A 9,778-nucleotide genomic window follows, 5' to 3' on the forward strand; every position below is an offset into this window, starting at 1 on the left:
TACCTCACTTTTCCAGCGGTGGACTAGACAGTAGAATGCCACAGAAACGCCCTGATTTTGCCAAAGTTCCAAAGTAATGGACATAGTAATGAAAGAATTTTTAAGTCAAATTAATGGCTTTGACAAAAAGCCAATGTAAAAGTGGCCTACAAACAGGATACAATAAGCTTTTCCTAACTCCAAACTTGCTTTACTTATGTTCTGTAACACTAAAAACCAACAGGGACTCACCACACATAGAATGTAGGGTTTTACGCCTTAAAAGTTCAGCTTGAGTTTTTCTGAACAAAGAAAGCTCCATGATTGCACTTAATGACTCCATTCACAGGTCTTAAGGGTGGTTGTTCCATGTATCATTTATGCAGAAGGGACTCACGGGGGTCAGGGGAGCCCACCCCAGCGAGTAAGAAGCTAGACGTTGCCATTTTGTGGTTTATTTATGACCTCTTATTCCTACTCCAACAACCTCAAGTGTTATCTGACCCCTGAATTTTCTCACACACACCACACCAAGGTCACTTTAAGTGCTATTTAGGGACTGTCACAACAGTATCTCTGGCTATTTCCTGCTGACAACATGAGCAGCATGGAGACAGACAGCAGTCACAGTGCTCAGAAGAGGAATACATAAGAAGCCAAGGTTGAACTTGGTAGATAACAGAGCTCCAGAGATGAAGGACAACCATCCGATGACATCGTGTCCCTTGGTGTACACTACATGGGTGAGGTAGCATCTGTAACACAGAAAATGAGATTATAACTACTGTTTTAATATGTCACTTCTGCTAAAAGCAAAACAGTTGGAGCAGTTTTTCCTTTATTAGAGGAAGAGTACAAGCAAGGAAACCACCCAAAGAACCCTTTTTGTTTGTTACAAGAATCAATGAGGTTAATGATATCTTCACCATCATCGTCCACTGTGAGTTATGCATTGTGAAGAAGGCTGTCCCACTCGTCCCACAAGTACAAGCAGGGAGCTCTTAGGACAGTGCTCTATATTACAATGACCCTTATGTAACTGATCAGGTTCTTGACCAGGAATGAAGCTTATAACCAGTTAGCCATCCCTGACGTGGGAATGGGGGCAGTATTCATTGTATTGGCAGTAACAGTTTTGGTCTTTAAAATGGGTACCATCCCAGACGAGATTAAATGGAGTGGTCTTGTTGCTGTCAAGGCTAAGATAGGAAAGAATTCCTGAGAAGGATTCTTTGTAAAGGTCTAGGGTTCTACTGTTTCATTTCAGAGTAACAATCGTCCCCATACTCACGCAGGTAAGAGTGAGGAGTAGGGCTGAAAACCTGTAGGTGCCTCTCAGTAGGGATTTTTATTGGAATACATCCCGCAATAGCACCGGAATCCATGATGTTATAAGCATCACTTCCATCAGCTACTTCCCTGTAGCTTGGGGCAATGAAATCAGAATTCTGGGGCCATGATTGGGGAGAGGGCTTGGATTATAAGAGGTTCTTTCTGAACTACAAGAAAGTTTATTATTGAGGGGAATTTCACCAGTGAGTATGTTGGTGCACACTTGGTAAGCAAAGGCATAACTATGCAGAGTCAGAAAACTACAATGCCTCAGCAGAATGGCTCCATCAAGGGGCCCTCTTTGGGTTTGTATAACACCTGTGTTTGAAAAGCCACCTGAGGTTCTGACAGGTTTAACTGGATTTTCCAGTTTCTGTAGGGTCAGCTATAACTTCAGGGGAGAAGGTAGCAGTACACAGGTTGACACACGATGTGATAAAGTCACAAGTCTCATCCCATGGATAGGCAAGGATCCGGCACCTTGACTGGCACTAATTCCCCAGGACAGAAAAGGGGAATCTTTTTTGTTCTTCCCTGGTAAGTCCAGCCTGAAGTCCTGACAAAATCTGGTAAAATATTGCCAACTGGGTGATATGAACCACAAATCTGACTGTTTCAAGATCCAGTACAAAGTCATGTGGAGAAAGGCCAGCCATGCAGACCTCTAAAATAATGAGACCTTGAAGAATAAGTGTATTTCTAAGCTTGAGAAGGGTCGAGGCAATAGTCTAACCCACAGATACTGGGTTTCTTGAACTAGTTTCTTTATTATTTAAATCAAATTTTTGACAAAGAAACTAAAATTATACAATGGAAAAAAAAGCATCTTCAACAAATGGTGCTGGCATAACTGGATGCTGCCATGTGGAAGACTGCAGATAGATCCATATCTATCACGACGCACAAAACTTAAGTTCAGTTGGATCAAAGACCTCAACATAAATCCAGCCACACTGAACCTCTTAGAAGAGAAAGTAGGAGCTACCCTTGAACTAATTGGTACAGGACACTGCTTCCAGAATATAACACCAGTAGCACAGACACTGAGATCCACAATTAATAAATGGGACCTCCTGAAACTGAGAAGCTTCTGTAAGGCAAAGGACACAGTCAACAAGACAAAATGACAGTCCACAGAATGGAAAAAGATATTCACCAACCTCGTATCTAACAGAGGTTGATTTCCAAAATATACAAAGAACTCAAAAAGCTAGTTACCAAAACACCAAAAGATTCAATTGCAAAGTGGGGTACCATAGAAACGGTTGACCTGAACAAGGGGGAGCTCTTGGACCCCAGATTGATGGCTGGGTGGACAGCATGGGACTGACCCAGACCCCCTGAATGTATTTGTCAGTGAGGTGGCCTAGGTAATCTATAGGGCCTTGGGTAGTGTCTATCCCTGGCATGCAAATAGACTTTGAATGTCCATTCCACAAAGAGTCTCAGCCTGGACTCTTGTGGGAGGGCCTAGGCCCTCCCTGGATGAAATGACAGATTCTGGAGATCCTCCAAGGAGGGCCTCACCCTCCCTGGGGATCGTAGTGGAGATTGAGTGGGGGACTGAGGAGTCTGGTAGGGAGGAAGGGGAAGGAGAGGAGGGAGAGGGAGCTGGGATTGACATGTGAAACAAGCTTGTTTCTAACTTAAATTTTAAAAAGGAAGAGAAAAAACAAAACATAAAAAAGGTGGGGTACAGAACTAAATAGAGAATTCTCAATAGAGGAATCTAAAATGGCTGAGAGACACTTAAGAAAGTGGTCAACATCCTTAGCCATCAGGGAAATGCAAATCAAAACAACCCTGAGATACCATCTTACTCCTGTCAGAATGGCTAAAATCAAAAACACCAATGACAGTTTATGCTGGAGAGGATGTGGAGGAAGGGGAACACTCCTCCACTGCTAGTGAGAGTGCAAACTCATACAGCCACTTTGGAAATCAGTATGGCAGATCCTCAGGAAAATTGGAATCAGTCTACCACAAGACCCAGCAATTCCACTCTTAAGCATATACCCAAAAGATGCCCATTCGTACTACAAGGATGTTTGTTCCATTATGTTCATAGCAGCATTATTTGTAATAGCCAGAACCTGGAACCGGTTTCTTTAAGTGTGTCATAACACATCCTTAGCTTTTCCAACCTTCCAGAGGAAATTTTTCCAGAGAGAAACACCCTGATCATTTCTGTGGCTCTGTTTCCCCAGGAAAGCTGTTGTCCATCCAGTAGAAGTGTCTACCCAAACTAGAAGGTTCTTGGAACTGGATTGACTAGCCATGTGAGTGAAATCCAGCTGCTAGTCCAGGGTAAATGACCTGCTTCTGAGTGCCTAGAGACTAAAGATGCCTATTGAAGGAGGGGGATGATTTTCTGCTATGTCACTGTAACACTGGTTAGATAGTTTCTTTTAAGCTCCGTGCTGTGAAAATACCAAGACAATGATGTTCTTCTCATCCAAGAAATGCATCTGATATAGGAATTTTAAGATGTTCCATTGTAGGACCTTTGGTAATGACAGTTTGTCATTAGGTGTTAGCCACCATCTTCAGGGGGTTGGTCATATCTGATCTTAGAGGCAAAGGCCACTTTATCTAAAGAATATTTGGGTTTCTTGAGATGAAGCAATTATTCCACCCAGAGAATGAAGCACTCCAAGGAAGCCCTCTTGGCTTCAAAGTTAACTATCATTTTTTTCCCTTTGCCACCGAGTCATCCCCTCTGGTGCCCATGACAGTAGAACCCAGACACCTGAGTGAGCAAAACGAGTCCATATGGAAGCTTGGGAATGCTTGGGAAATGCTTGTGGAGTCTAAGCTACAGTGAGGTGGTCTCTTTCTTTCCCTATGGCCGCATGGCCGTGGAGGATGGGAGTCAATACAAGTGGGGTCTGTACAGACACTGACTCTTGTTTCCTGCAGCAGTTCCAAGGCTTGAGTGGGAGCCATCAGCTCTGCTAGCTAGGCACTGGAGTTTTCAGGTATTGGCCCTGAGGCGAAAACATGAAAGTTAGTGACTCTTGCATATCCTGCATAATGGATGTCTTCTTTTATAGAGACTCCCATCTGTATAAAAGACCAGATCAGGGTTTTCTGAGGGCTGACCTGAGATATCAGGATGGGATGTGTAGCTTTTCATGAAGACGTCTCCAGAGGAGTGGAGAGCCTTCCTTCCCTTCCTCTGACAGATAGCTGGATTCAGGTCTTGGGAGAAATCCCTGATACTTGGGTAACCTGCTGTCAGTCAACCACAGATTTTCCTTTGAATTTAGTACAACCTCTGTGTCATGGAGCGTGTGGACCATGAGAGGGCGCCCAAGCATAAACTTTTGCTACTCAGGGTTCAGAGTCTAGCAGCAGCAACATCCAGGTCATCCATCTCTTTGCTCCCTGGCCTAATTCCTTCCTTAGGTGACCTGCGGGCTGTAGGAAAACACCTGTGAATTGTGTCATTACTCAGTTACATACACACCTGTGGAACTTGGGCTGGATGGGCAGGCCCAAGACAGGGGTTAACCACCTTTTAAGTTCTAGGAAAGCTTGTTTGGACTTGGGAGTCCTTTTAACCTCCATGAGTCCCTGAGTCTGACCTTCATTCAGCACTCAACACATAGGTGTAACTAACTCTGTGTAAGCAGTTCCAAATTATACAATACCCTCTAACTTCCCGAAATGCTCTCATCTGTTGAAGTGTTTAGGGGAGCCTGAAGGTCAAAATGGATGGGACTCTTGCAGCCCTAAAGATCTGGTTCCTTTTAACAAGACAAGACCCAAGTAGATTTTGCATACTTGGGCTTTTTCATAAGACACCCTGCAGTCCCTGCCAGCCCGGAAATCAAGGAAGAATTCTGTGCTTCCTCGGAAATGATTTCTGCTGTTGGTCTACATAAGACATCGCCCACATATTGAATAGGGATGATCACTGGGTGAATCCATGCCATCAAATCTTGAGGAAGAGCTCTGCCAAACAAATAGAAATGTCTCTAAACCCTGGTGGGAGAGCAGTCCAGGTGTCTTGTCCACTCTACTACAGGAGGGGGGTCTTAAAAAGCAAAGAGAAGCTGTGTAGTGGCATCTTGCCTTGCCAGGGTTTAAACCCCGTCTTCAAAGCTGTGTGTTTGGTGGAGCAGAACACAAAAGAACTGTCTTTGAGATAGTGTTGGGGGATCCTGAGTGGGAAGAGTACACAGACTAGGAACTACTGGGTAGAGTGGGATCAACATGCCATTAATCACACTGAGGTCTGAGACTAACCTTCATTTGTTGGGGTCCTTGCTAACCCCAAGAACATAACTGTTGTATGGACTAGAGCATTCAACCAATAATCCTTGTTTCTTTAGTCCTTGAATGATGTGGACTGGTCCCTGACTGATTGAGGCTTAAGGGGATATTGTTTCTGATGTATGACCATAGGACTGGTTGTTTTAGACCTCCCTATCATGTTGCCATTTGTCTGGATTGAGGCCTTAACATGGCTTTTTATTAGAGGAAACCTCAGTGCCGCCCTGGACGAAGAAGCATTTGGCTTTGAGCTTTGATAAGGGGTCTTTTCTCAACAGAGGGGTCTGGGAACTATTTAAGAGAATAGCAGAAGTGGAAGTTCCTCCAGGAACAAGCAAGCAACATTTTAAAGTGAGCAAAGGAACGTTTTAGGGACTGACCCAATAAGCCTTGAATGGCTGTGGTTCTTTGAGATCTGGGACCAGGGGCAGAAGACAATGCCAGGAACCATGCCCTCAAATCAATCATAAGGGTCACATGGTCCGTGTGGTGGTTTTAATGGATATGACCCCCATAGACTCATGTGTTTGAATGTTTGGCCCATAGGGAGTGCCACTCTTAGGAGATGTGTCCTTGTGGAGTAGGTGTGGCCTTGTTGAAGGAACTGTGTCACTTTGGGGGTGGTCCTTGAGGTCTCCTATGATCAAGCTACACTCACTGTTGGACCTTACTTCCTGTTTCCTACCAATCAAGATGTAGAGCTCTCAGCTGTTTCTCCAGTAACATGTCCTCCTGCACGCTGCCATGCTTCCCGCCATAATGATAATGGACTAAACTTCCGAAACCGTAAGCCACCCCAATTAAATGTTTTCCTTTATAAGAGTCACTGTGCTCATGGTGTCTATTTTCAGCAATAGAAGCCCTAATCAAGACAGCCCTCTACAGTCAAAATTGCCTGGGAATCCTCTAGATTGATGGGCATAATGGGAAACGATACAGGAGGATAGTTGTGGAGAAGGTGATGACCTGGAACTTGATTGGTTCTAGAGTCACCAATTCTTCTAATGATTCCCCCTAGAAAATATGCAGGGCTCTAAGGGAGGTGCTGGTTTCTGAGGGGAACCGCAAGGGATTCATGTGGATGGGAGAAGTCCATCCACAAAGCAATCAATTGCTAGGCTTAAGCTATATTCCTTAGAGCAAAACCCTTATCAGGTTGGCCCTCTGTGGCCATTAATTCCCCATTGTCCTTTTTCATTATTTTTCCTGGTCCTGGTTATAAAAGTAGGGATCCAGCCTGGACAAATGTGCCCAATGCTTTGGACCAGCTTTTAGAATGTCTGGGTCTGACTGGGTCAGGAGTTTGTCTCTCAGAGGTACCTGTCCCTGTGATCCTGATCCTAGGTCGGTGGATCCTTGTACTTATTTGAGGAAAAGGATGAGTCCTTCTTTCTCTTCTTGGAGTGTATGGGATAACTGGGAGTACGTGAGGAGTTTTACCTTAGCCTTCCTGAGAACAGGTCCCCGAGTGGGAACATTTCAAGCTTGCCCATGCTTGTGGTCCCTGTTGTTTTCCCTTGTACACTAGAGATCTCTGATGCTCCCCCACCAATTCCTGAAAATACATCGGTTCTCTTCTGACTTTATCCATAAACAAGCAAGAGTCTGAGAAGAGTCTGTCAGTCTGCAAGAGAAATTTTCTTTTTTTCCGGAAGGTTGTATAACGGCTTAACGTTCTCTTGTGCCATAAGGCGGAAACCCACTGAGTCAGCTGACCGGAACTCGAGGGAGCTCACGACTCTAGACAGCCAGTTGGGAATCCTGCGTGGAACTGAACGAGGCCCTCTGCATGTGGGTGATAGCTGTGTATCCTGCTCTGTTTGTGGGTCTCCTGGCTTAGGACCAGGATGTGTCCCTGGTGCATGAACTGGCTTTTTGGAGCCCATTCCCTATGGCGGAATGCCTTGCTTAGCCTCGATGTAGGGGGAGGGGCTTGATCCTGCCCCAACTTAGTGTGCCAGGCTTTGTTGACTCCCCATGGGAGGCCTTACCCTTACTGAGAAGGGGATGGGGGAGGTGATGTGGAGGGGCGGGAGGAGAGGAGGGAGGGGAAACAGTTTGAGTGATGCATGTTAAAGTGATCATCACTCATGGGTGTGGGGGGGGGGGGCCCTGGTGCGTCTCAAACAATAGCCTGAACACATAATTAAGCAAAAATAAGGCAATGGCCTCCAGGCCAGTTCTGAAAGTCCCCAGCTAGCCAAGGGAAATGGGGAAGGTGTGTGATGTCCACAGAGAAACAAATCAGGGAGAAACTTCTCCAACCATGAATCTCCCTGCTTCCATGCCTAGTTCCCCATTGGGTCCCAAAAGGTTACAAGGAAAAGGCAGAATATACACACAAAAAGAAACCAATGCTCTCCGGCTGCTTCCAAACTAATGCTGTCTGTCCACGGATCTCTAAGGAAAGTTGTCCACTTCTGCCAAGCACGGGCAATAAAGACACAGGGTTTCCCCTGAACAGTCCTCCTTGTTGTGAAATCCAGTAGAGGGCGCTACAGAGATCCTCCTTCGGAAGATTTTCTCTAGATCAGCTCCCTAAGTCCCCCAAGGCGTTTCCCAGCATTCTTCTCAGGTCATGCCAAATTCAGGCCAGTAGGGGGAGGTAGTTAATCTCTATTAACCAGCCTCTAGTAGGGGTGGCACATGGCATTTACACTACCAAGCGGCTTAATCTGCTTAAAGAACTCTTGTATATTTTTACCTGCTTTGCTAATGGCCCCGTTCTGGTTTAGTTCAGCGAGATAAGCGGACAGAGGGACGATAAGAGACTGACAGACTCCTGCTGCTAGTTAGAGAAGACTATAATTAGCAGGATAAGGGTGAAGACTTAAATCTCACGGGAGTAAAGGTCACGAAGTCTCCCTGGAGTCAGATAAGAGATTTTCGACTTCATTCGAGGAGTGGTTGCCAGCATGGAAATTTGGCCAAAACCATCTTGCGGGGAGGGGGGTATATCTTGGTCTGTGATACAAAGCATTGGAGGTAAAATCTTTCAAAAAGTGTCCCTCCCTGTCAGAGAAAGGGGCGAAACAACATCGCCAGTCACACTCATCTTGGCGAAGAGGATTCCCCTATTTTAGGATGAAAGAAGCCCTGGACAATCAATGGCGTCTTTCTCCCTCCCTTTCATGGCTTGGTTTGGTGCATATGACCTTAATGGGCCCTTGATCCTCGAAGGAAATCTTGGAGGATACGCCCCCAAGAATGCTACTGTCTAGGCGATCTTCTTGGAGTGGGTCAGTTTTCTCTGCTGATTTAAGGAGTGAAAAGGCAAGAGAAAGATTGCAGTCACAGCAAGCAAACAAGCTTTCTCAAACGCACAGGAATACGGGTGCGCGCATGCACATGCACACACACACACACACACACACATCACAAAGAAACAGACAGACTATCCACAAGTGGGGAGGAGATTTGGAAATCCAAGTTCATTTCTCCCTGGAGGACTGGATTCTTTAGTGTTTTAGTGGCCTCCCTTAGGATTGCTCAGCTTATACACAGAAGAGTGAGCTGATTGACCCCCCAGCTCATGTCCAGAGCCTGCCTAGGACCATCCAGGCAGGTCAGCTGGAAGGAGTCCACCTGGAGAGAAGGGAAGTCCCAGTCTTTGTCTTGGTGAAGTTAAGAAGCCGGAAGTATGCCATCCCGTTTAGTTATGGCCCCTTCCCCCATTTGTCTGCCTATCAGGGTGCTGGATGACTCCACTGCTTCCTCATAGTCACCTGGTAGCTGTAGCAGGAAAATCCAAGGCAGGTTCCCTGAGAGCTCATGTGCTTTGGAGGGAGGAGAGACAACCAGGCTCAGATGGGAGCCTGGGATGGCTGTGCCTTGAAGTTTCGCATGGAGTGTCAAGGCATGTATCCCTAACAACTTCTATGTGACTTAATTCTGTCCGTGCTGCCTCTCAAGCCTCTAAGCTAGAAACCACATGTTAATACAAGGGTCACATGATCACTACCGAGGAGGCTACCAGAGTTTGTAAGGGCTAAACATTGCTGCTGTATACTCTAGGTTGAAGGGTCCTGTGGCCAACTTCGTATCTTGGGAGGACCCAACACAACAGCATGAGCATCAGGAGGCATGCAGTTCGTGTGGGGTTATCATGGGATCTATGCACATTACCTGTTATGTGCTTTAATGACCAGGCAGGCTGGTGCACGTTATATATCTGCACCATCTAGAAAGC

At 45.8% G+C, this 9,778-nt stretch overlaps 1 long non-coding RNA gene across 1 annotated transcript; it reads right to left on the reverse strand.

The window, feature by feature from the left end:
* Window positions 1-418: 418 nt before the first annotated feature.
* LOC121144372 lies at window positions 419-7,389 on the reverse strand. The gene is made up of 2 exons (XR_005881727.1): window positions 7,030-7,389; window positions 419-734 (listed from the first exon to the last, which is right to left on the reverse strand). It is a non-coding gene; the product is annotated as an uncharacterized LOC121144372 (long non-coding RNA).
* Between the last annotated feature and the right edge of the window lie 2,389 nt (window positions 7,390-9,778).

This window comes from Mesocricetus auratus, unplaced genomic scaffold, assembly GCF_017639785.1.
Source record: "Mesocricetus auratus isolate SY011 unplaced genomic scaffold, BCM_Maur_2.0 Super-Scaffold_100015, whole genome shotgun sequence".
Lineage (NCBI taxonomy): Eukaryota > Metazoa > Chordata > Mammalia > Rodentia > Cricetidae > Mesocricetus > Mesocricetus auratus.